Source organism: Ovis aries, chromosome 12, assembly GCF_016772045.2.
Source record: "Ovis aries strain OAR_USU_Benz2616 breed Rambouillet chromosome 12, ARS-UI_Ramb_v3.0, whole genome shotgun sequence".
Taxonomy (NCBI): domain Eukaryota; kingdom Metazoa; phylum Chordata; class Mammalia; order Artiodactyla; family Bovidae; genus Ovis; species Ovis aries.
This window is the reverse complement of record NC_056065.1, coordinates 62848175-62874940: the sequence shown is the minus strand read 5'-3', so window position 1 is coordinate 62874940 and position 26766 is coordinate 62848175. Positions and strand designations below refer to the sequence as shown.

At 44.7% G+C, this 26766-nt stretch overlaps 1 long non-coding RNA gene across 4 annotated transcripts in view; it reads left to right on the top strand.

The window, feature by feature from the left end:
• LOC101120681 (uncharacterized) overlaps positions 1 to 26766 on the top strand; it is a 71319-nt gene that overhangs the window by 18947 nt on the left and 25606 nt on the right. Inside the window, exons 4-10 of one of the 4 annotated variants that reach the window (XR_009595740.1) lie at positions 2218 to 2404; positions 4384 to 4471; positions 7612 to 7783; positions 9396 to 9976; positions 12916 to 13018; positions 19664 to 19814; positions 21353 to 21511. This is a non-coding gene — a long non-coding RNA (uncharacterized LOC101120681). Of the gene's footprint in view, positions 1 to 2217; positions 2405 to 3559; positions 4472 to 7611; positions 9977 to 12915; positions 13019 to 19663; positions 19815 to 21352; positions 21512 to 26766 lie in introns of all 4 variants that reach the window. The other 3 variants (XR_009595742.1, XR_003590974.3, XR_009595741.1) reach the window with 3 other exon arrangements.

The window sequence follows — 26766 nt, the reverse complement described above, 5'->3', positions numbered from 1 at the left end:
GACTATGGGGCCTGAGGTCAGGTCCCAGGGCTGGAGCACACCAGTCCATCTGAACTTTTGAAACTGCCCATTGCAGGCTCCTTTCCTGGACACAGTGCTATAGCACTGGGGGTGGGTTCAAAATACAAAAAAATAGGACAAAAGAGATGCAGAAAGAAGCAAAAAGTAATGAAGATGACAAGGATTTGACAGAACGTGACAAATATTTCAGATTGGCAAAAATTATATATATATTATATCTTATATAACATATATATTAATATATATTGAAAGAAGTGTTAGTTGCTCAGTTGTGCCCAACTCTTTGCAACCCCATGGACTGCAGCCCACCAGGCTCCTCTGTCCATGAGATTTTCCAGGCAAGGACACTGGAGTGGGTTGCTATTTCCTTCTCCAGGGGACCTTCCCAACTCAGGGATCAAACCCAGGTCTCCTGCACTGCAGGCATATTCTTTACCGACTGAGCTACAAGGGAAGCCCTATTAATATATATAATTATATATATAAGTATTAATATTAACATATTAATTATAATTATTAATATTAATATATTAATTAAGGGGAGTCCTGAAGAAGAAAACCAAAGCAAGGAAACAAAAACTAAACACTGTAGCTTAAGGAACTTTGGCTAAATTTCAAAAAGAAAAAGAAAAGAAAGATTTTAAACTATATATTGGAAGAGCATATAAAGTGCTGGAGAACAAACATGTATTAGTAAAACTTTTAGACTGTAAAGGAAGTGAAATGAGCATGTTACTTATAAGAGAAAGAAAATTCGTTTATCATCAGACTTTGTCACAGCAATACTTTATGTCAGGATCAAATGGAGTACCATTTTTAAGTTACTCAAGGAAAGTAAAGATGAACTGAGGGTTTTATTTAATGTTGGGACTTCTTTAAGAAAAAAAAAAAGTATTTATTTGGATGCTTTGGGTCTTAGTTGTAGCACATGGGATCTTTACTTGCAGTATCCAGGATCTTTTTTTTTTTTTTTTTTTTAGTTGCAGCAACATGAACTCTTAGTTGCGGCATGTGGGATAGAACCCCAGCCCACTGCTTTGGGAGGATGGTGTCTTAACTACTGGACTGCCAGGGAAGTCCTGAACTGAGGATTTTAAATCCAGCAAAATTTACCTTTAAAGTAGAAACGGCCCTGACAAATTTATCAACAAGTAAGAGCTCAAGGAATATTGTTCCATGAGCCCTTCGTAATGAATGTTGTGAAAAATGTGCTTCAGACAAGCTGAACAACTTAGGAATAATTAGTATAAAGACTGTTGTGAAAGTCGCTCAGCCATGTCTGACTCTTTGGGACCACATGTACTATATATAGTCCATGGAATTCTCCAGGCCAGAATACTGGAGTGGGTAGCTGTTGCCTTCTCCAGGAGGTCTTCCCAAGCCAGGGATCGAACCCAGGTCTCCTGCATTGCAGGCAGATTCTTTACCAGCTGAACCACCAGGGAAGTCCATAAGGACTGTTAGTGAATATTAAATACATGGCTCCTTGTAGAATTAGATTAAATGAGAGTTAGCAGTAGAGTGTCGGAGAAGGAAATGGCACCCCACTCCAGTACTCTTGCCTGGAAAAATCCCATGGATGGAGGAGCCTGATGGGCTGCTGTCTATGGGGCCGTACAGAGTCGGACACGACTGAAGCGATTTAGCAGCAGCAGCAGCAATAGCACTAGGGCATAGCGTATGTAATAACAGCATATGCTCTGACAATGTAAATTTAGTATAACCATTAACAGATAAAGAACAGGAATGGCATAAACAAAAGCGATCTGAAGGGCTGGGGTGGAAAAAATACTCTTACAAAGGAAAATATGTCCTTTCGACCAGTTCTCAGGAATGCCTCCTGCCCTAGCCAGTCTATTTTCATCTACAAAGGCTCCTGACTGAAAGGAGCTTTGCAGTGAAGTTCAAACAGCCACCCACTCACATTTTTCTAGCCCACAGGCTGTTTCCCGGCCCAACAAACACCATCCCTTGTCACTGCAGGCCTATCTGTGGCACTAACAATACACTGCAGACAAGATGGTTCAGGAGTTCACATTTTTATGAAGTTCCTCTTTTGCCACCTGTGTTCTTTTTGGACTGGCTTAACATTCCCCAGCCCTGGAGAACAGGCTGCAAGGGAATCGAGCCGGACTGACTGAAAGCTGGAGGCCCTTGTTCTTGTTGTTCTCTTTAATCTGGGTCTGTAATCCCCAGGAATCCGGCCGTGGCATGTGCCTTCTCAAGGTTTCCTGGGTCCTCAGTGACTTCCTGGCACGGATAGACTCGGGGTCCCCAGGAGTACCACCTCCCCAGCCCTCCCGCTGCCCTCCACCTTGCCTTTCTTTCTTTCCTGCCTGGAGCTTGAGCCTGATGTGCAAACACACACAATCAGTCTCGTTACGTAAGTTTCCTGGTCCCTGAGCTGGGTGACTCAGCTCGGGGTGGTGCCTCGCACTTTCCCAGCCTGGGGCAGCACGCTAGCAAGCTGTCATGGAACACAGGCCTGCCGATGGGGTCCAGCCCAGCAGCCTTCCTCCCCAGTGTGTCTGCTGAGCCCGTGAAATCCATGGGAACCACTTGAGGGCTTAGTGCACCGACCCATGGGGGTGGAATTCTCCATCTCCCTGACCACTTCCTGTTTCTTCCTCTCTCACCTTTGGCAGAGGGTCACTGGAGCTTTACATTTGGTTCTCCTCTGCCCTGAGGCTGCCACTTTTTGGGTCCCAGCTAACAGCTGAATGTTTGTGTCCCTCCAAAATTCATTTGGTGAAAGCCTAACCTCCCCCACCCCTAGTGGGGTGGTGTCAGGAGGTGTGCCTTTGAGAGGTGATTAATTTGCTTACTTATTTACCCGCTGGACTGGGTCTTCCTTGAGGTGTATGGACTCTTCGGTCGGGCAGGCAGGCTTCCTCTAATTGCGCGGCACAGGGGCTTGCCCAGCGGTGGCATGCATGCCTGTCTTGTGGAATACTGGCTCTGGAGCACACAGACTCAGTAGCTGCAACATGCCAGCTTCTCTACTTGCGGCACGTGGGCTTAGTTGCTCCATGCTATGTGAGATCTTGAAATTCCCTGGTAGCTCAGTTGGTAAAGAATCTGCCTGCAGAAGTGGAATCTTTGCTCCTGAACAGGGATGGAACCCATATTCCCTGCACGGGAAGGTGGATTCCAGGGAAGTCCTGAGAGGTGGTTGGTTTAGATGAGGTATTGAAGGTTGAGAGTCCCCCTCTCTCGGCCGTGTAAGGACACAGGAAGCAGGTGGCCATCTGAGAACCAGGAAGAGAGTCCTAACCAGAACCCCACCAGGCTGGCACCCTGATCTTGGACTTCTAGCCTCCAGAACTGTGAGATTAATTTCTGTTTCACCCACAGAGTGGCTGTGGTATTTTGTTACAGCAGCCCAGCAGCCCAAGCCGTCAGTCCCATGGACCAGAGTGAGCCCTCATGTCTGGGTTCTACCAAAGCTCAGACAGGCAGCAAATTGGTGCGGGAGGATACACTCTTGGTGTGGCTTGCTGGGACTCAGACTCACTCTCACTCTCTCCTCTGTCCTCAGGGCCCAAGTACAAAGGAAGTCTACTGAGAACACTGGTCATAGAGAGGACAGACTTTGGCTGGTTCTGTTAGGGGGAGCACACTGACTGAAACCGCCCACCCTGGCCAGGCACCATAGTAACCATTTGCATGAGTTGTTTTACGACGGGAGGTCCTGGTAAGGAACACAGAACTAATAAGCCACCACCAACAGGAAGAGTTCGGGAAAGGTCAAAAGGAGACACCACATGTCCGATTACCTCCCAGAACCCTTCTCTCTGGCATCCATCTTGGCTGAACAAGGCGTGCACCACCAGGAAGGACTCTGAGTCAGAATGATTGGCTAAAGGCAATCAGAAACTAATCCCATCACCATAAAACCTGAGACTGCAAGCCATGTGGCAGAAAGTTCTCCTGGGTTCCCTTAAATTCCTGCTCTCCACCCAGGTGCCCTTTCCCAATAAAATCTCTTGCTTTGTCAGCACATGTGTCTCCTCAGACAATTCATTTCCGAGTGTTAGACAAGATCCCAGTTTAAGGCCCTGGAAGGGGTCCCCCTTCCTGCAACAGCTCTGTTCTTGGGTCTGGTTCTCCTTCATTTCCCTCTTCTGCAGGCATGTTATTGAGTTTCCTTTCCTTTCCAGGACAGGGACAGGTGCTGGCATCCTGCTGATTGCTGGACTAGGAGCCAGAGACCTCAGATTCTAGTACAGGTCTTGTCACTAATCAGGTGCTCACAGTTACGCAGCTTGCTTTTTCCCTTTGTGCCCCAGGCATGCATCTGAGCAACACCTGCCTTAGAACTGTTACTCGATCATTAATAAAAACTGTGGCTGGCTCCTCCAGGGTGGCAATATGGTGCTTAACCAGACAGCTTCGATTGCTGCCCTCCTGGAGCCTGCATTCCAGAGTGAGGAGGCGACAGAAGAAACAGGTAAATAAGACAATTACTGATTGCGACAATTGCTCTGAGGGAGATTCAGAGGATGAGGAAACAGCACCTGGGAGGACGTGATATTTATTCCAAAGCCTCCACTTGCAAACTGAGAAGGGGCCAGCCCTACAACCTGGGAAGAGCATTCCAGGCAGATCTCTGAGCTAATAAAAGTAAAAATGCTCTACGAACTATATAGTGCAGTGCAGTCATCAATTTTAATGGGAGTTAAATTGTCTTCAGCCTCTGTGGCTTTGCCATGCACTCCTTGATCAGAGCCTGGAGCTGGCTTCACTGGCCAGTGTCTGGAAGGCGGCGTAAGGACAATGAGAGTCCCAGGGTGTGGTGGGAAGAAGGGTGGATGAGTTCTGCTCTCTCTGAGGACGTGATGATCCAGCCTCTCTAGGCAGACCCATTTCCTCCCGGCGTTTTGGGTCTTTGTCACCATGCTTGCAACATGCAGCTGGCATTTATGGAGCACCTGTTGACAGATAGGGACTTTCCCCTTCTCTGAACAGGAACTCAGGCCTCGGGAAGGCCCCCTCTCCCAGCCTGTCCATGTGTGGGCATGTTGTCTGCTATCCATTGGTCTGTTATTTTGCTGTCTGGCTAGGTCCCTTTGGGGAGCCAGTGGGGCTCCAAGCATGCCTGAGAACTGAGAACTGTGAACTGAGGCAGTTTACCTCAGTAAAGAGGGGCCACTCAGGGGCCAGAATGTTTCCTCGTGTCTTCTTGGACAAATACCCAGGGGCCTGTGGAGCGGTCATGCAGTGTATCTACCTTAGGAAACTCCAGCAGCCAAGCTCTCCAGTGGACCGAGTGAGCAGCCTCAGCTCAAGGGACATAGAAGGGCCGCTGCTTCATGTCCCCTCAGAGCCAGGGACACTGGACAGAGAGCCACAATGCCGGAGCCCCTGCCTGTTAAGCCTGCAGCCCACTCTATTTTATGTTCCTTCCTTTGGTGCTAACATTCTCTAGCTGTGTGACTTTAGGAAGACGGTAGTTTTCAAACTTCAACAGGCATCAGAAATCTCTGAGAGCTTGAGGAAGCACAGCTCCTTGAACTTGCTGAATCAGTAGCTCTTTGAGTTAGGGGTGCAGGAGTTTTTGTTTCTAACAGGCATTGAAGAGTGATTCTGACTGCACGTAAACCGCAGCTGGGGAAAGCTGGCTGTTTAAAGTCTTGATTCAGTTCACACCTCCCTTAAAGGACTGATGGTTCTTCAGGGAGCCCTGAAGCCAGGCAGGGTTCCTGGAGGCACCATGAGAAAAAATGCCTCCTCCAAGGTGGCCTGAAGCTTCCCAGAGTGTGGGGCCCAGGGCGTGTGCTCAGTAATGCTGACTGTATGGATGAAGGCTTGAGACTTGGAGAGATGGGAAGGGCAGTTGGGGGTGGGCTGTTAATTACATTTGTGCTGCCAGAATGCAAGTTCTAGAAAAGCAGGGGCTTATTCTTAATTATTCCCAGGACCTGATCCATAAAATGCTAAATGAATTAATGACACCACCCACTTCTCTCTCCCTTGGGAAAGACAGAATGTCTGAAAGCCCAGTGAAATAGACCTACCATGTCTGACAAAATTCCCTAATTCCTCAAATATTTGAGTTAAATGGACTCAAACAGGGTCAACGTTGTGTGATTAAAAAATAAACTCAGGACATCAAGGTATTTTTTGATACCCAGTGACAGGCAAACACATCCATTGGGTGTAGCAAAGTGAGTCATGCAATTTCTATTGTAATGAGAAGGGTGGAATAACTGATTTCCCTTTCTTCCCCTTAAATATCAGGGTCAGAGCAGTTAACCCATCAGGAAAAGTTACTAAATAACAAACTTCATTATAAGCAAAGATAAAACAAATTAAACTCATATTGGAAGATCATTTTAGACCCACCAGGTGGGCAAATATACAGTCTGACAATAGTGAGTGTTGGCCAGGATGCAGTAGAATAAAAACTCTAGTTGGCTGCAAGGGGTCAAGCACTTAGGAGAAAGAATTGGACAACCTCAAGCAAAGTTGCAAATGTGCCTGCATGTTTCATGACTCAGCATTCCCACTTCTAAGGAGTTACTCAATTCTTTTCTCCCCCCAAATCCCTCTTTATCTCTTTCGTCACTGTGCAATCTAGAAATCACTTTTAAGTGAGGAGAAAAACAGTTTCTTCTTCTATTTATACTCACTAAAAGAGAAACCTGGAGCCAGGTTTCCTAATTCCAAAATGTCAATAAACAAATAAATAAGTAAAGGAGTTCACATTTACACTTTGCTGAACACTCAGTTTGACGGGCAAGGACGGTGGACTCGCCTCTGCTCTCAGTTGTGTGTCGTACATGCAGTCACCCACTCCCCTGAAATCTGGAGGGCATGGGTTGCATCACAATCGGGCTAGACTTCTCCTTGCTCATGACTGCTACTGTGAGCTGTCCTTTGTGTGCATGCTCAGTTGCGACCTTTGCGACCCTGTGGTCTGTAGCCTGCCAGGCTGCTCCATCCGTGGGATTCTCCAGGCAAGAATACTGGAGTGGGGTACCATGTCCTCCTCCAAGGGATCTTCCCAACCCAGGGATTGAGCTCATGCCCCTTGCATCTCCTGCCTTGGCAGGTAGGTCCTTTACCACTAGTGCCACTTGGGAAGCCTGAGCTGTCCTTTAAGATATGCTATGCTCGAGAGATGTCCAGCCCTGATCATTGGATATGCATTTATAGTTCTGACCGTTACTTATGGTCAGAATCTCAATTCTACTTTTCTTTCCTGGTGAGAACTCCTTAATCTACATTCAAGTTAGTGTACTTAGTTATATGTGGGCAGGAGCTTGGTCTGCATCCAAACAGATGCAGAAGAGAATGAACCCTGAGATCTCAACCCATCAGCAACATCGGTTATTACATATTATGTATTCATCAGACATTACGTATGGTACTGAGTGTTTCTTTTCTTACAGTTATTAATGTGCAGCCCATGTCTTTGGAAAGGCTGTTGAAAGGTAAATGCACTGCCTGTCACCATTATCCAAGACTTTGATTCCATATAATAAAAAGGGGCTTAGTACAGAGCAGTGGTAACTTAACTTTCATGGGAAGATGAGGAAAGAACAGAGGGGAAGTTAATATGTAAAGAGATACTCCATTCTTACACAGGTTTCCAAGTGCTGCTGATGCTGCTGGACCATAGTTTGAGACTGTACACCCCCATCTGGACCCTATTAAAATGCATCTCTTGACCAGTCACAGGAGGAGCCTGGGATGGGGAGGAGAAGTCCAAGGAGAGGAGAAGTCAAGACACGTTGACCTCATAGGTACCATGGAAAAGGTAAGGGGCTCTAAGACAATGCTCAGGTCTCTTTTTTACTCAGAGAGCCTGGGCTTCAGAGATAAAAGTCTGCTTTTCCAATGAGGAAGCCACGGTGGATAAAAGATCTCTTTCCTTAGCTGCCAGAACAAGCACAGCTAGATAACAGTTCATAGTCTCCCAAATTAAACATCCATCATACCTGTGACTTGCAGTAGCGATTTGTGTTCTAAATCAATTCTACATTCAATGTTGAAAATCCCCAAAGATCTAAACCAGAGGTTAAAGGGCGGGGGGTGGGGGGCGCGGGGCGGGGAATTCTCATTTTCTTCCAAAGTCAGCTTTTCCTAAAGTGTATTCTGAAGAATATTTGTTTGATCAAGCCATGCCGTGACAAAAGCATTTCATAGTCAAATGAAACAACAGGATGCTGAAAGTCATATCCTCTTCTCAGAGATCCACAGGAACGTGTCTGAGAAGTCTTGTGGCCAAGAAATCAACTTTAGATTTTTGTTTTTTAATTGTAGTATAATTGCTTTCTGGAGAAAGGAATGGCTACCCACTCCAGTATGCTTGCCTGGAGAATCCCATGGACAGAGGAGAGCCTGGCAGGCTACAGTCCATGGGGTCACAAAGAGCCAGGCACGACTAAGCAAGTCACACATAATTGCTTCACAATATTGTATTAGTTTCTGCTGTACAACAAAATGAATCAGCTATGAACATCCATATATCCCCTTCCTCCTGAGCCTTCCTCCCACCCACCTCCCCATTAATTTAAGATTGTTAAGCTCAGTGTTTGGAAATTGGACCAAAGAACATTTGTGCTGATAACACAAGAGCTGTGGCACATATTTAGAGAAGCACCGCTTTTGAATACCTTCTTTCTTCAAAGGGAGGACTTTTGTTTGTGATGGAAACTTCATGTAGGCATGCAAGAACAAGCTCATAAACACACAGACACACACAGAAACACCCTAGCCTGTCTCCAGCCTCAATCCCCAGATAGGCAGAAGAGGAAGTATCTGAAATGATCATTTAGGTTCTCTTCCCCTCCAGATGTGAAGCTGGCCTGAGGTATGACAGTAATTGCTGCCCACTGGGACACAGGGGCTGCTCTTTTTGTGGGGGGAGGGGGACTGCTGCTCTTTAATGAGGCAGTTAGGATGGGTGGAGGAGGAGGAAGCTCCGGGAATAGGTGATAGGCAGTCAGGAAAACGCTGGCCTAGGGAACACCAAGTGGAATTTTCCCCTGGAAATCCTTTTGAACTAAGTGGATTTGACTGTTGCATCCCTGGTTGCCTAGATCCCATGGCTAAGTGATTTTGTCTTCATTTTCCAGTAATGATTAACACCGCTGCAGTTTGGGGACAGTTTATTCAACTGTGGTGATAGAAACAAGGAGAAAGCCCTTCCTCAAACCCCTCGGCAAAATCTGCTTTCCACTTCTGACTGATGGTGGGAAGAGGAAAGACGCTGTGTTTGGAAGGACTGTCAGAATCAAATACTTCTGAAATCTTAAATACTTCTCAGTGTCTGTTTTGTGATTTTTAAAATCTTGTTTACAAAATCTTTTCTCTTTCCTCCCCCTCTCTCCTCCTCTCTCCTCCCTCCCTTCCTTCCTTCCTTTCAGTGGAAAGAGGAAAGGATAACAAATATAGCTGGATCCGTCTTGCAATGCAGGGGATGCGGGTTCGATCCCGGGCTGGAGACCTAAGATGCCACGTGCCAAGGAGCACCTGAACCTGCACGCTGCATCTACTGAGACTGCATGCCACAACTGGAGAGTCTGTGCACAGCAACGAGTATCTCGAGTGCTGCAACTAAGACCTGACACAGCCACACAGACAAATAAATAATTAAAAAAAGAGAAGACTCTGCATCTGGGAGTAAGGGGAGAGCTTCCCCTTCCATGACGGAGTGGAAGCCTAGAATGTCAAAATAAGGAGGGACCTCAGGGATTGTCCTGACTCATCTTCTCAAAGAAGATGGACCCAAAGGTTGCTCTCTTGCACAGGACTCTTCATCACAGCACTGCCGCTTTCTCTGCTCCAGGCTGGAAGCACGGTGGGCAGAGCGTGTTGGGCAATGTCGTGAGTTTCGCTGCAGCTCCCTCTGAAGCAGGGGTGACGTGACACTTTTGGAACCTCTGAGCTAGAGCATCCCCTGGATCGTGCTGAGACTTGGTCAGCTTGGGTGGACAGGGTGGTTGAGGTAAGAGAGAGCTGTGTTGTTGTTGTTGCTGTTGTTCAGTTGCTCAGTCGTGTCCAACTCTCATGACCCCACAGTCTATAGCCCAACAGGCTCCTCTGGCCATGGGATTTCCCAGGCAAGAATACTGGAGTAGGTTTCCATTTCCTTCTCCAGGGAATCTTCCCAACCTAGGGATCAAATTCACGTCTCCTGCACTGGCAGGTAGGTTCTTTACCACTGAGCCACCAGGGAAGCCAAGGATGAGATAACCAGCCTGCAAAGAAAGGCTCCTTATCCTAAAACCCAAAGATATTGAAAGCATGCATGATGCATTTCTAAGCACTCAGCCAAAGTAAGTTTGCCAAAATCACAATGTTTAAAACGTCTATGATGGAGTAAGAGGGACACAGAGCAAGGTGTGGAATACCCCAGGCTCAGGGAAACCCACCAGAACTCTTGCATCATCTGAAACCCCTGTGTAACCCCATCTTTAATGAGGTGATGGCTGAGTTTAAACGCTAGGCCTCTCAGCCATGCTGTGAAAAGTAGTCTCCTACAAAGGATGACCACCATGTAATTCGAGTTCTGTAGCTAAAACAACCATACCTAGCTGAATCCTCCTTCAAGGGGGACTCTTCCTGTTCATAGTTTCATGTCATTCAATGCTCTGAAACCACTGGTACAGAACATGGCAGTGTTTGTTCTAGATACTTTATTCCTTATTTTTGTGACAGATGGATATTCTGTTATGTGAACTTTTTTATGGTTGGCAATATTATCAAGCACCAGTTATTTGTTAACCACATTCCTAAAGTTAATATGCAATGACAGAAATTGTTAATTATACTTGTGACTATGGTCATAAAAATCCTTTTTAAGGCAGAATATAGAGATTAAGTGATGAAGAGGCAGGGATGATGAGAGCAGGGAAAGGGGAAGAGACAGTTTTGCAGGTGACAGAGGTGGGTGGTGGGGGTCTCGAAAAATCTCGGCCAAGACCTAATCTAATCATGAATGTTCTTTTCTCTGAATCTGAAGTAATAACGTGATGTATGAGCAAGAATTAGAAAGCATGGGAACAGTGCATTTCAAAGAGTAGGGGTATTACCAGCCTCAAAATGAATTCCTACGATGGAACTGACTCACATTGGATACAACACAACTTGACACGCTCCTCAGTTACAGCCACAAAGAAGGGGGCCATCAGGAAAGGATGCTAAGATTGCTAAGAACATACAGGCCACTAAATGCTAGGGCTGGGAGGACTCTGGAGGTCATCTAGTCCTTTCTCCTGCCTTATAGTTCTCAGACAATGAGTCAGCTGGTGGAAGGCAGGAAAGAGTGGGGAAACTCCTGTCTCTGATTTTGCCCTAAATATCTCAAAAATGAGAATGATGTCTTGGCCACCAAGATGCTATCAATCTGTTCTAGTATTTAGTTTTAAAGGAACATAGTTGAAGGCACATAATGTTGTATCTGGCACCGTGTTGAGGATATGCAATGTATCCTACCCCATTCAGTACTCACACCAGCCCTAATAAGGCAGGTACTTTCTTATACAGATCAAGAGGTCAAAACAGAAAGAGTGGATAACTTACTCTAGATCTAGCAAGTGGCCGAGCTAGAGCCCAGAACCAAGTTTGCCTGATTTTACCCTTCAAACTCTTTAATAGTCCTATTCGACTCCCCATTGGCAAGGAAGTCTCACTGCTATGAAATGATTCTCTTTATATGCTGCAAAACTGGTTTTGATTGATGGGTCAAAAGACACTTCCCTTACAAGTAATAAGAGGTTCATTATTAGGGTTGCCAGATTTAGCAAATAAAAACATAGAATGATAAATTTGAATTTCTGATAGAGAATTTTTTAGTTTGCATATTTTTAGTATAAGTGAATCCCAAATATTACAATGGAACAGACTTCACACTAAAAGACTATTCTTTGTTTATTTGAAATTCAAAGTTACTGGGCATCCTGTGTCTTATCTGGCCTCCATATTCATAATGAATGAGAAAGTTGGTGAGTTTAGTCTCTCTGTGGGCCACTTCATGCTGCTCTCTCCCATGGCTGACCCCCTTCTACTGGGAACCTCTTCATCCAAGGCTTCTATGAAGCCCTTCAGTCCTATAGTCTCTTGGTATCTATGTTTTTGTTGTTATTTAATTACTAAGTAGGGTCTGAGTCTTTTGTGACCCCATGGACTGCAGCCCACCAGGCTCCTCTGTTCATGGGATTCTCCAGGCAAGAACACTGGAGTGGGTTGCCATGCCCTCCTCCGGGGATCTCCCCAACCCAGGGATCGAACCCGTGTCTCCTATGTTGGGAGATAGATTCTTTACCATTGAGCCACCAGGGAAGCGCTGTCTATGTACATCATAGATGAATTTATTAATTTTTAAATGTTTTTATTATTAAACGGGGAATTCCCTGGTGGCTCAGACGGTAAAGCGTCTGTCTACAATGCGGGAGACCTGGGTTCGATCCCTGGGTCAGGAAGATCCCCTGGAGAAGGAAATGGCAATCCATTCCAGTACTATTGCCTGGAAAATCCCACGGACAGAGGAGCCTGGTAGGCTACAGTCCATGGGGTCGCAAAGAGTCGGACATGACTGAGCGACTTCACTTTCACTTTCATTATTAAACGGTTACAGAAGAATATATGTAACCATCCTACTTAACAATCACTGAGTCAATGGTTATAAGGCCTATTCAGTATTTTAAGATATGGCCAATTGTTTTCCAACATAGTGGTATAACAATTATTCTTCCACACCGGTACACTGATTCCCTGTGTTTAGTAGCCTCACTGCACATGGGATATTGTCAAACTTTTAAGTTTTGCCTTTGTAGTGGGTGTGAAGTGCCCTCTCACTGTGATTTCAATTTCCATTTCCCTGATTTCTAATGAGGTTGAGCATCTTTTCACAAATTCATTTTCTCCTCCTCTTCTTTTTTTCAGAGTTTTGCACTCCAACTATGTGCTGGGGTCTAAAAGTCCATTGTTTTATGGAAGAGACTTGGAGATAAGAACTCAGGGGAAGACCAAACAGAGAAGACTCCAGGTACGGAGTGCACATTGGCCCTCTGTGAGCAGAACAAGGGACTGTGCTTTGCACACGGCACTGCCTAAAGGCCTGGAAACACTGCTGTCGCTCCACCAGCACTTAGCTCCTCCCCACTGGCAGCCCAGTGTTGGAGAAAGTATTTCCAAGCCATACAGACCTATTTCCTAGCTATGTAACAGAGAGTTGGTTTCTTCCTCTGAGCCTCAGTTTTTTTATCCATAAAAACATGCCTTGCAGGGTTATTCCAGGGTTAAACAAGATAGGAAGTGGAAAGGACCACCAGGTAGGGCCTCAACCCATGATGCCTTCTACCAGGCTTCTGTAAGAACCAACCAGAAGAAAAACATCTCAAGACAACCAATATCCTGTTCCGAAGAATTAGAACAGATTACCAGGAATTTTGCACTTAAGATCTTATTTGTGGCAAAGGTAAGCCTAGGGTTCTTCTTAGAATCAAGAGATTGAGTGGATTTTGGAGACAATCTGACCTGATGACTCCTTTCCATGCATTACTCAGAGGAGATCATTGGAGAGCTGAGTGTCAGCCATTATTCTGAGGCGCCTTCAGAGGGAGATTCCACCCAGGTGCCCGATTCTGTGTCTCACAGTCTCTATAGTTCAGAGTTCTTCCCAATGTCTTACTTAAAATCTCTCCTGCTTCAGCATAAATTGTTCTGTCTTCTCAGAGTGAGGGAGCTCTGCCATGAGACAGATGGCTTGAACTACAAAGAAAGTCTGCTAGCTGCTTCACTGGCCTGATTCACAAGTTACTATTATGGAATGGGCTTCCCTGGTAGCTTAGCAGTAAAGAACCCACCTGCCAATGAGGGAGACACAGGTTCAATCCCTGGGTCAAGAAGATTCTCTGGAGAAGGAAATGGCAACCCCCTCCAGTATTCTTGCCTGGGAAATCCCATGGACAGAGTAGCCTGGTGGGCTACAGTCCATGGGGTGGCAGAGAGTCAGACATGACTTAGTGACTCTGCACACTCCCATTTTATGGAATGTTGGGCCTAGGCTGCACCACTTAATTCACATGAGAAAACCAAGGCCCAGAGAGGTCTGTTACCTGGCTACGATACTATAACCAGTAAGGGGCAAGAGCTGGGTTTCAACTCCAGTTTTCAGAGTCATAAATTCAGGATTATTTTTTTCCCCATCACCAAGGGTCTGTTTTTATTGGGTGTATATCCAAAGGTGACCCAGAATCCTTGGGCCATCTGAGGACCAAGTTCAGACATTGTAGTTCAGGAGTCAGGAGACCCCAGTCCTAATCCTGGTCCTCTTCAGAACTGCTCCTCTGGAGAATGTAGTGACAAAAGAGCTTTTGTTTATGTGATCATTTGGAGGCTAGAATTCTGCACTGGGAGATATATATATATATATCATGCCAAGTCACTCCATTCATGTCCGACTCTGCGATAGCATGGACTGTAGCCTACCAGGCTCCTCTGTCCATGAGATTTTCCAAGGAAGATACTGGAGTAGATTGCCATGTCCTCCTCCAGGGGATCTTACCGACTCAGGGATCAAACCCTAGTCTCTTACATCTTCTGCACTGGCAGGTGGGTTCTTTACCATTAGAGCCACCTGGGAAGCCCCCCCCCCCCCACCCACCCTCCACCCCACACACACATATATACAATTTTTTAAATGGAGAGAGTTATTGTAACTTTGATCCAACTTTAAAAAAGGAATCCAGGACCTTAAAAAAGGCCAAGTAATGCATTCATTTATCACTCATTCAGCAAGTGTTTTTCAAGTGCCTACTGTGTGTGAGATATCCTAATAGGCCCAGAGAATATTGCTTTATTGACTATGCCAAAGCCTTTGACTGTGTGGATCACAATAAACTGTGGAAAATTCTGAAAGAGATGGGAATACCAGACCACCTAACCTGCCTCTTGAGAAATCTGTATGAAGGTCAGGAAGCAACAGTTAGAACTGGACATGGAACAACAGACTGGTTCCAAATAGGAAAAGGAGTATGTCAAGGCTGTATATTGTCACCCTGCTTATTTAACTTCTATGCAGAGTACATCATGAGAAACGCTGGACTGGAAGAAACACAAGCTGGAATCAAGACTGCCAGGAGAAATACCAATAACCTCAGATATGGAGATGACACCACCCTTATGGCAGAGAGTGAAGAGGAGCTAAAAAGCCTCTTGATGAAAGTGAAAAAGGAGAGTGAAAAAGTTGGCTTAAAGCTCAACATTTAGAAAACGAAGATCATGGCATCTGGTTACATCACTTCATGGGAAATAGGTGGGGAAACAGTGGAAACAGTGTCAGACTTTATTTTGGGGGGCTCCAAAATCACTGCAGATAGTGACTGCAGCCATGAAATTAAAAGATGCTTGCTCCTTGGAAGAAAAGTTATGACCAACCTAGATAGTATATTCAAAAGCAGAGACATTACTTTGCCGACTAAGGTCCGTCTAGTCAAGGCTATAGTTTTTCCTGTGGTCATGTATGGATGGGAGAGTTGGACTGTGAAGAAGGCTGAGTGCCGAAGAATTGATGCTTTTGAAGTGTGGTGTTGGAGAAGAATCTTGAGAGTCCCTTGGACTGCAAGGAGATCCAACCAGTCCATTCTGAAGGAGATCAACCCTGGGATTTCTTTGGAAGGAATGATGCTAAAGCTGAAACTCCAGTACTTTGGCCACCTCATGCGAAGAGTTGACTCATTGGAAAAGACTCTGATGCTGGGAAAGATTGGGGGCAGGAGGAGAAGGGGACGACAGAGGATGAGATGGCTGGATGGCATCACGGACTCAATGGACATGAGTCTGAGTGAACTCCGGGAGATGGTGATGGACAGGGAGGCCTGGAGTGCTGCGATTCATGGGGTCACAAAGAGTCGGACACGACTGAGTGACTGAACTGAACTGAACAATAGACGTGAGCCCCACCTCACGGCACCTGCATTCTAGTGAGAAGGGCAAATGATAAATAATAAGCAAATAATAACATGAAATACCATCAGATAGGTTCAGAACTACTGGTCCAGCTAGACTTTGCCTTCCTCTCTGGACTCAAATATGCAGTTTTCCTCTGCTAAGAAAGCCAAACCCCAGTGGAAACAGACTCAGTTTAACTTCTCAGTTGCAATTTGAAGGTATGTAGTTAAGTCCCTAAGTCTCCTGACCCTGTTCCATGTAAACAGGGTTGTCTTGTGCAGTCAGGCCGATTAGATTAACCCTTCAGTCCTCTCTGCCCCCGAGGCAGGCAGCATAATTCCAGATCTCTAGAAATGAAAGGCAAGTCTGTTTGGCCAGGATCAGCAATTCACTTTCCCCTTGCAGAATCTCCCTGTTGATTACAACTGCTGCTTGTGCAACACCAAATGATCTGAAAGCCCCAGAAAGACAAACCACCAAGAAGCATGGGTGAATGTTTAAAATTTGTGGATTCTCTTAATAAGGATATTGTTCAGAATTTTTATCTCAGATCAGCCTTTTTGTGCAACTGCTGAGTGGGTTTTTCATAGGTGCACCTCTATGGTTTAATAATGCAAGTGAGCTGGACTTCCCAGGTGGTCCAGTGGTTAAGACTTTGGGTTTCCGCTGCAGGTGGCACGGGTGCTATCCTGGTCGGGGAAATTCCTCGTGCTGTGCAGTGTAGCCTAAAAGAAAAAAAAATATGCAAGTGCGTCAGTTCCCACCCCACCCCCATCCCCTGCCCTGCCTCCATTTCCAATCCCCCACAAACTCATAGAATTGTTGCTATTTTTGATTTGGTGTTTCCCTAAATTCAGCTTTGGGGGTTGGCAGTAGAAAGAAGGAATCACCTGTTGAAAGTGACATAACTCAATGGCAAAGCTGCAGCCTGACTCTAGGACACCTGATTTCTGGGTTTCTGCTCTCCAGGCGCTAGATTAGATCCAAAGGCCTTGCTGAGATTACGCAGGCACGTGCACACAATTATTATCGGAATGCAGTGCGGCTCAGTTGATTAGAATGCTTGGTCCTTACTAATTCTAGGGACAGCGTCACACCACCAACTGAAAGGCCAGTTCTGTTTTAAAGAAAAACAGACTCTCAATGAAAGTGAAGTGCATGGTTGTTACAGTTTGAAAACACAAGTAAATGAAAATTTTAAAAGAGGCTGGGGAAGGGCATGGATATCCATCACTTGGAGGGTGAGTAAGAAAAGATTAATGATGTACAATTCAAGTTACCAGGTCAGGATGGGAAACCCTGCTGGTTGTCCAAAAAGGGTGAGAATTGGTTTGAACTCCATTGATGGCTTCTCTCTTCCTTTAGCTTTCTTCCCATCTCCATTCTCCACTCCATGTCTCCCTGCCATCCATTCATATCTTGGGTCTGGTGGAGAAGTGACAGTCCCTCTTCCTGAGAGTCTCTCTGGGTATGGGCATCAAGTCATGGTATTACTAGCCTTGGAAATCACCCTCCTTAATCCTCTAGTGAAAGCACGAGAGAGTGTCAGAAAAGAAAATATACCTGAACTAGAGAGAAAGTCAGGCTTCCTGCCCAAGGAGCTACTGGCTATTTCTGGAGAACCAGGCCTAGGCTTTATGCCCATTGCTAAGAAGGTGTCATGGAACAGACTGAAATAATTATGTACTGTGTCCTCCCATCTCTTAAATCCATGCAGCACTGGTTCTTGGACTGGGGTGTGTGTGTGTGTGCATGTGTGTGGTGGTGGGGTGGGGTGGCAGGGAGATCCTGAAAGGTTTGTATGTGTGTGGACTATAGGCTGGCGGAGGGGGAGCCTGAAAGATAAACTGAACAGGGACTCTCTTTTTCATTGCTATTGTGACTCAGCCAATTCCAGGATTTAAGGTCAGGCTCATTATCCATTATGCCTCCAATTCATTCCTCCTGGGAAATGCCATCTGTTGGGGGTACTTATTTCTGGGCAGCACAAATGCTACTAGTTTGCTTTTGGTGTAGCTGCTCCTTGGCATGCCTCCTGCTAGTCTTGCCCCAGGTGGCAGGGAACAAGGGCAGGGCTCAGGCATTTGCTGTCATCCAGCTTGCCCTCTTTTTGTCTGTTCTGCCTATTTTCTCAGCTTGCTGTAAACACCCCTCATCCCCTTGACCCCACACATACACAGCAACACACTCCCTTAGTTTTCAAGCCACAACACGATTTAAATACTTCTGTGCTTCTGTGAATTCCCTATCAAGTGTACTAAGGCTCAACATTTGCCTGGAGTAAATAAGGAAGTGCTGTTAGGAAATTGTTTCCTTAGGATCTTATTTATGTCTTAAGCTAGACCAGCACCTTTTGTTATTACAGCTGTTCCTCACAGCGGTACTCATAGGCTTGCCTTTCTGACTCCTTATTTTGAATGCATTGTTGGTTGACATTCACCCCAGAAGAAATCTCTACCTTTTCTCCAATTGGTAGGATAAGTTCACATGCCAGTTTAGGCTAGTTCACCTGTTCAGTACTAAGTGACCTGAATGGAGCTGCCTTTTCAGCACCTCACTGGTCCCAATGCATAGACATACTCCACTCAGGAAGGCAGTCCTGACATGGGAACTCGGGAATTCCTGGAAGATTTCAGGAGTGAAGAGCACAGTATGACAGAGAAGCAGGATGCATATGCTGGCTTGAAACTCTGGAGACAGGTTCAACACCCAGGGAAGCTGGTTTTCTGGCTGAAGTCTTATAGAGTTGGGAAATTTTGGGGATGTGGGTTACAGAGGGCGGAGCTAGGGATGTGTAGGGGAAGGAAGTCATGTGCTCAAGACAGTCAAAGGAGGCATTCTTGATTTTTCTTTCCTTCTTACCACTCATCACCAGTCTATTAGCAACTCAGGCAGTCCCACCTTCAAAGTTTGTCCTGAAGTCACTTCTCTCTGTTAACCCTCACTGCCATCACCCTAACTGAGCCTCAGCTGTCTCTCACCAAGTCAAACCAGATTACCTCCTCCAACTAGTTTTTGTGAAGCTCTCTTGCTAATTTCTCAATTTTTAGAGAGTTTTAAAAATTGTTTTGGCTGCACTGGGTAGCATGTGGGATCTTACTTTCCTGACCAGAGACTGAATCTGTGCCCCCTGCATTGGAAGCATAGAGTCTTAACCACTGGAGAGCTGGGAAGTCCAGTCTTGCTAATTTCTAGTTCATTCTCTATGTGCATTGCAGCCAGATTTTTTTTACCTACTGAGCCACCATGGCTGCTGCTAAGTCACGTGAGTCATGTCCAACTCTGTGTGACCCTGGACTGTAGCCTGTCAGGCTTCTCTGTCCATGGGATTCTTCAGGCAAGAATACTGGAGTGGATTGCTGTGCCCTCTTCCAGGGGACCTTTCCGACCCAGGGACTGAACCTGTGTCTCTTATATCTCCTGTATTGGCAGGCAGGTTCTTTAGCACTAGTGCCACCTATACTAGGTTAAATAACATGTTATAAAAATAACATTTTATAAACATTAACATAGCTATTAAAAAAATTTTTTTTAATGCGGCTACTAAAATTTTTTTCATAGCATTCATGACTCACATCATATTTCTATTGGCCAGGACTAATTTGGATCTTAAAAGCATTCCTCAATGTTCATTACATTCTTGTTTACTGAATGGTTGTTTATTTGCTTCTACTCTGTCTTTGAAGTTTACCAAAGATAAGTCAAATGTTTTTCATTTTCCTCATTCCATCTGTTCCAGATTAGGAGAAAGCCAAAACAAAGCTCAACACCAACACCACCACCATCAACAGAAGAAATCTCCTGAGCCATTTTAGGCCCCAGCAGCAAGCCAAGGAAGGCAAACTGGGATTGGGGAACAAGAGGGTAACCCAGGATGGTGGCTAGATGGGGTGAGTGGCTTCAGCAGCCAGAGATCTTCCCTTAGGCCTAGGAGGTGACACAAGCAATTCTCCCAGGATCACCTTGATGAAGCAATAAATAAAGGTAACAAGGTAGAAGGTCACCGAAACCTGGTCTCAGCGAGTCCCGGGGCACTCTCTCCTGCCATGCAAACCAAGGGCCTGGCAGAGAAGTCTCCTCATTCATTCAGTTCAGTTCAGTCTCTCAGTTGTGTCCAACTCTTTGCAACCTCACGGACTGTAGCACACCAGGCTTTCCTGTCCTTCACCATCTACCAGTTTGCTCAGACTCATGTCCATCGAGTTGGTGATGCCATCCAACCATCTCATCCTCTGTCGTCCCCTTTTCCTCCTGCCTTCTATCTTTCCCAGCATTAGATTTTTCCCAATAAGTCAGTTCTTCACATCAGATGGCCAAAGTATTGGAGCTTCAGCTTCAGCAGCAGTCCTTCCAATGAATATTCAGGACTGGTTTCCATTAGGATTGACTGGTTTGAACTCCTTGCAGTCCAAGGGACTCTAAAGAGTCTTCTCCAACACCACAGTTCAAAAGCATTGATTCTTCAGTGCTCAGCTTTCCTTACAGTCCAACTCTCACATCCATACATGACTATAGAAAAAACCATAGACTTGACTAGATGGACCTTTGTTGCAAAGTAATGTCTCTGCCTTTTAATATGCTGCCTAGGTTGGCCATAGCCTTTTTCCCAAGGAGCAATTTTCCAAGGAGCAATTAATTTCATGGCTGAAATTAATTCATGGCCGCAGTCACCATCTGCAGTGATTTTGGAGCCCAAGAAAATAAAGTCTGTCACTGTTTCCATTGTTTCCCCATCTATTTGCCATGAAGTGAAGGGACCAGATGCCATGATCTTAGTTTTTTGAATGTTGAGTTTTAAGTCATCTTTTTCACTGTCCTCTTTCACTTTCATCAAGAGGCTCTTTAGTTCTTCTTCACTTTCTGCCATAAGGGTGGTATCATCTGTGTATCTGAGGTTATTTATATTTCTCCCTGCAATCTTGATTCCAGCTTGTGCTTCATCCAGCCCAGCATTTTGCATGATGTACTCTGCATAAAAGTTCATTGGCCCACCTCAAAAATACATCCTTCTGCTTCTATGGTGGGGGGAGTTGCAGAATTTGGAGAGTCACAGTGGCATGGGGGAAGGGAAATAATTCTAGGCATAGCAAAAGCCCTAGTGATTTTTTCCAGCTCTCCTTTCAAGGGCTTCTGGAGACAAAAGAGGATTAAAATTTCAAGCTAGGGAGGAGTAAAAACTCTTAGCTAACTGATTGGCTAGGTTTATCTGATTAATCCTGGGGTGTCTGTGTAACAATTCAATGCAACAACATTTACTGAAGTATGGAAAGTTAAAAAAGCTTTGAAGTCTGCGGCCAAGGGAGAAGGTGGGAAAGAATGAGATCGAGCCAGGAACTGCCTTGTTTTGGGAAGAAAAAAGCTGAAAAAGGCCCCAGGCAAGGTGGAGTTAGACTAAAACAACTTTGTCTTTACTTTCTTTCAATTCCAGTTATTAATTCACCCCACAAATAACGAGTGCCTACTGTGTGTTAGGCCTTTGCCAGCACTATGATAGGACTTTTGGAGTTGTTGACTGTTCTTGAAGAAATCACAAATACTACCTTAAGACCTTTAAGAAAGTAATAAAATGCTTCATCTGAATGATCAGGTAGGTGGATCTTCCACATCTTCCTTTTATCCCTTCTCCCTGTTGCTGTTGTTCAGTCGCTTAGTTGTGTCCTACTCTTTGCAATGCTATGTACTGCAGCATGTCAGGCTTCCCTGTCCTACACTATATCCCAGAGTTTGCTCAAACTCATGTCTATTGAGTTGGTGATTCCATCTAACTATCTCATCCTCTGCTGTTCTCTTCTCCTTTCGCTTTTAATCTTTCCCAGCATCAGGGTCTTTTCCAATGAGTCGGCTCTTTGCATCAGGTGGCCAAAGTGTTAGAGTTTCAGCTTCAGCATCAATCCTTCCAATGAATATTCAGGGTTGATTTCCTTTAGGATTGACTGGTTTGATTTCCATGCAGTCCAAGGGACTCTCAAGATTCTTCTCCAGCAACACAATTCAAAAGCATCAATTTTTCAGGGCTCACCCTTCTTTATGGTCCAAAACTCACATCTGTACATGACTACTGGAAAAACCAAAGCTTTGGCTAGATGAACCTTTGTCAGCAAAGTAATGTCTTTGCTTTTTAATATGCTGTCTAGTTTTTCCCTTTTCCCTAGTAATCTGCAATATCAACCACTCCATCCCTCTGATATTTGCTGAAGTTGTTTCCACTAAATTTCCCAAAGACCTCCTTTTTGCCAAATCTGCATCTACTCGCATCTGTAGAGTATTGACATCTCCTGAGATTCTGCCTTCCTTTAGTTTTTCGTGACACATCTTCTCATTGGTTCTCCTTCTCCATTTCTGCCTGCTCATCTTTTAATCTTTTTTACCTAATTTGGTTGACTGAAAAAAAAATTTTTTCCTTATTTATTTGGCTGCACTGGGTCTTCGTTTAGGCAGAGAGGATCTTCGATCTAAGTCATGTGGTTTCTTTAGTTGTGCCGTGTGGAATCTAGCTTCTTGACCAGGGACTGAACCTGGGCCCCTGCCCAGGTTGGGAGAGTACAGAGTCTTAGACACTGGACCACCAAGGAAATCCCGTGGCTGACTTCTGAAATGAAAAGGAGTCCTCAGGAGTCCTCAGCCTTCTCCTTTTCTCACTTTATTCATAGTTCTTGGGCATCATTAACCAAAACCACAGCTTCAGCTATCATATAGACAGGGATTGGGGTCTCAAAACTCTATCAGGCCCTTATCACTCATCTCACATGTAGACTCCTGTCATAAATTCTCTGCTAGAACTTTACTGGATAAACTTAACCCTTAAGCCAGTTATTCTACTTTTACCCTTATCTTGGGGACTGGCATTACCAAAAACCCATGAACTATCTAGACTTATGCTCCCTGACATAACATTCATTCAGTGGATAAATCTCTTCCTTACTAGACCCGAGACACTGGGCCCTGTACCTGAAGGGTACAGAGATAAATACGACACAACTGAGCACTGGCAGACAGGTAAGCAATCAGAGAAGCAGGCTGTACGACATCATCAGAGGGATAAATGCAAGAATAGAAGCACTCCTAAGATGTAAGACACAGACAAAGCACAGTGGAGGGACTGACTCGGAGGTGGAATATGAGGAAAGGCTTCCTTGAGGAGATGACACATGAGATGGATTTTGAAAGACAGATGGAAATGGAATTCCCATGACAGACAAGAGAGATAAGTTATTTTAGGTATTGAAAATAGTATGTAAAAGGCATGAGTATGTGAAACCTTGGGCTTCCCTAGAGGCTTAGATGGTAAAGAATCTGCCTGCAATGCAGGAGTCCCAGTTTCGATCCCTGCTTTGGGAAGATCCCCTGGAGGAGGGCATGGTAATCCACTCCAGTATTCTTGCCTGGAAAATCCCATGGACAGAGGAGCCTGGTGGGTGGAGTTCATGGGGTCACACAACTGAAGCAACTTAGCACAGCACACAGCATGTAAAATCAAATAGTATGTCAAGCAGTGTGATATTGATGGGAGCATAAAATACAGAGCAAGGGGATATTTGGCAGGAGGTTAACTTGTAGTAGTACATAGGGGCCAGATGATAAGGGATCTGAATAATAATAACGACAATAAAAGCTACAATTAATAAGGCACACTTTACCTATAAGGCCACTAGCGCTTAATCTGCCCTATGTTATTCACACACTACAGCAATGAAGCCAAGATATAGTTCATATCTGATATAGTTCAGCTGAAATTCACACCCAGGATTCTTTGACTCCAAAGCCTAGGCTCTTGATCATATATCCTTCTGCATATGCATGATGCTAAAATGCCTGTACCTCATGGAGCTTATAATGCAGTGCAGGATGAAGGAGCTGGAAATGATGGGTTGAGGCAAGGATGGGATATGGCTGTTTGCAGGATCAGGAACTAGGACAAAGATACCTTAGCCACAACTGGTGGTGGGCTGGGTCTTGTTTGCTCTAGGGAGTCCATGCCACTGGGTGTACAGTTCTGAACGAAGTCAAAAGATTCTACGTGGTTAGGGTCTTCGCTGGTGGTCCAGTGGCTAAGACTCCATCCTCCCAATGGAGAGGGCCCAGGTTTGAGCCCTGGTCAGAGGACTAGATCCCATATGATGAAACTAAAGATCAAAGATCCTGCATGTCACAACTAAGATCCAGAGAAGCAAAAATAATTAAATTTAAAACAAAAATCTTCCCTTTATAATAGTTCTTCCCCTTGGCTTCCCATGCCCTCCTAACCCACGGTCCTGGTAATGGCTATAATTCTTTCATTCTCAGAAAATCATCTTCAATACCATCCAAATATAACCTTGTATGTTCCTTAGTTAAAATCCTCTTATGGACTCTCACTGCCTTTCAGTTCAGTTTAGTTGCTCAGTCATGTCCAACTCTTTGTGACCCTATGAAAAGCAGCACACCAGGCCTCCCTGTCCATCACCAACTCCCAGAGTCCACCCAAACCCATGTCCATTGAGTGGGTGGAGCCATCCAACCATCTCTTCCTCTGTTGTCCCCTTTTCCTTCTGCCCTCAATCTTTCCCAGCATCAGGGTCTTTTCAAATGAGTCAGATCTTCGCATCAGGTGGCCAAAGTATTGGAGTTTCAGCCTCAGCATCAGTCTTACCAATGAATATTCAGGACTGATTTCCTTTAGGATGGACTGGTTGGATCTCTTTGCAGTCCAAGAGACTCTCAAAGAGTCTTCTCCAACACGACAGTTCAAAAGCAGAAATTCTTCTGTGCTCAGCTTTCTTTACAGTTCAACTCTCACATCCATACATGACTACTGGAAAAACCATAGCCTTGACTAGACAGACCTTTGTGGACAAAGTAATATCTCTGCTTTTCAATATGCTGTCTAGGTTGGTCATAACTTTCCTTTCAAGGAGTAAGCATCTTTTAATTTCATGGCTACAATCACCATCTGCAGTGATTTTGGAGCCCAGAAAAATAAAGTCAGCCACTGTTTCCCCATCTATTTGCCACTGCCTTTGCTGACACACAAACCCTTCCTGGTGAGGGTTCTGCCCACCCCCTTTAGCTCTGTTTCCACCTGTGACTCAGCCACACTGCAAGTCTGCTGTCCCATACTTCTGTATCTTCCCAGGTGCTATAATTGTCCCTGAATGCTTTTCCCTCACCTATCTTCCTAACCTTACACCTTCAGGATGGTGTACATATCACTTCTTCTTTGAAGCCTTGCCTGACTTCCCCTAGCTAGTTTAACTGCTCCTCTTTTGTGATCCCAGTGTACTTTATAATGCATGCATTTGTTATTACTGCCTCCTAATTGTGTTAGATTCAACTCCTAGCCTGGCTTCTTCCTAACCACTTACTTGACCTTATGCAAGTTATTTAATGCTTTGATACCTCAGTTTACTCATCTATAAAAGGGAATGAAAAATGACATTTCTCATAATGTGCTCTGAAGATTTATGATATTTAAAACATGAAAATGTATTATAACATATGTTAAATATATTATACATCAGAGTATTTGTTTTATGTTAAATTGATGATTTGGAGAAGGAAATGGTAATCCACTCTAGTATTCTTGCCTGGAGAATCTCATGGACAGAAGAGCCTGGCAGGCTACAGTCCATAGGGTCACAAGAGTAAGACACGACTTAGCGACTAAACCACCACCACCAAATATGATTATATATATCAAAACATATATTAAAATTCTTTGTATAGTGTAAGCACTAAATAAATGTCACTGTTATTCTAGCTGTTATTATTGTTCATCCATACTAGACTATAAGTGACTTGAGGGCAAAGATTTGTTTAATATCTAGTATACACCTTAGCATCTGGTAGGTGTTCAGTGGATATTTGGGTTTTGCATCTTTCTCCTGTTTTCAGTGTTGTGTCTGTCACTTCAGGTTCTCAATTCAATATATTTTTTTAATTGAGTAAGATGAGAAGAAAAAGGAGGAAAAAGATATTTGCATTTATTTATAGAGATTTCCTAACTCTGGCTGTAGTCCAGCCCCAAGGGACTGCAGAGATGTTATTTCTGTAGATAAGAGAACTTTGGTGCCTACCCTAGTCTTTCTCTCCATCCACCTCCCTCCTTGCAGAGATGCCTTCCTGTTTATACTGACTTCTCTGACCATTCCTGGCACTCTGAAGATTTTCAAAGAATGTCGTGATAGTGGTGGTGGTATGGGGAGAAAGGGAGTTTGTGTATAGTTTAGGGAAAACAATACCAGGAGAGACGAAAAGGGTAAGATTGTACACGTTCCTTAAAGGCCCAAAGGCTTGGAGTGCTTTATCTGAACCTGAGCTTTTTCTGAATCTGATCCTGTAAGGCAGAGGGGCATTCATTCTTTTCCATGTTTTTGTTGACATCTGGGAGATCATTCACCAATAAGGGCTCCGGGTAGGTAAGAAACTGGACCAGATGAAGTAATCATTGTGATCAAATTTTTAAAACCAATATAATAGTATAAACTATGGCACAAAAGAATTGTTTACGTTCTGATGTGATTTTTTTAATGTAAAAGATCATGAAAAAAATAAAATAATGAGACTGCACTGAATGAACAGCCTTTATTAAAGACCATAATTATACAAAAGAAAAAGTACAGTCAAAAATATTTTAATGCTTGTAACATTTCACAGTTGCTGTTCAGTTGCTCAGTTATGTCCGACTCTTTGTGACCCCACGGACTGCAGCACGCCAGGCTTCCCTGTCCTTCATCATTTCCTGGCGTTTGCTCAAATTCTTGTCCATTGAGTCAGTGATGCCATCCAACCATCTCATCCTCTGTTATCCCCTTCTCCTCCTGCCTTCAGTCTTTCCCAGCATCAGGGTCTTTCCAATGAGTTGGC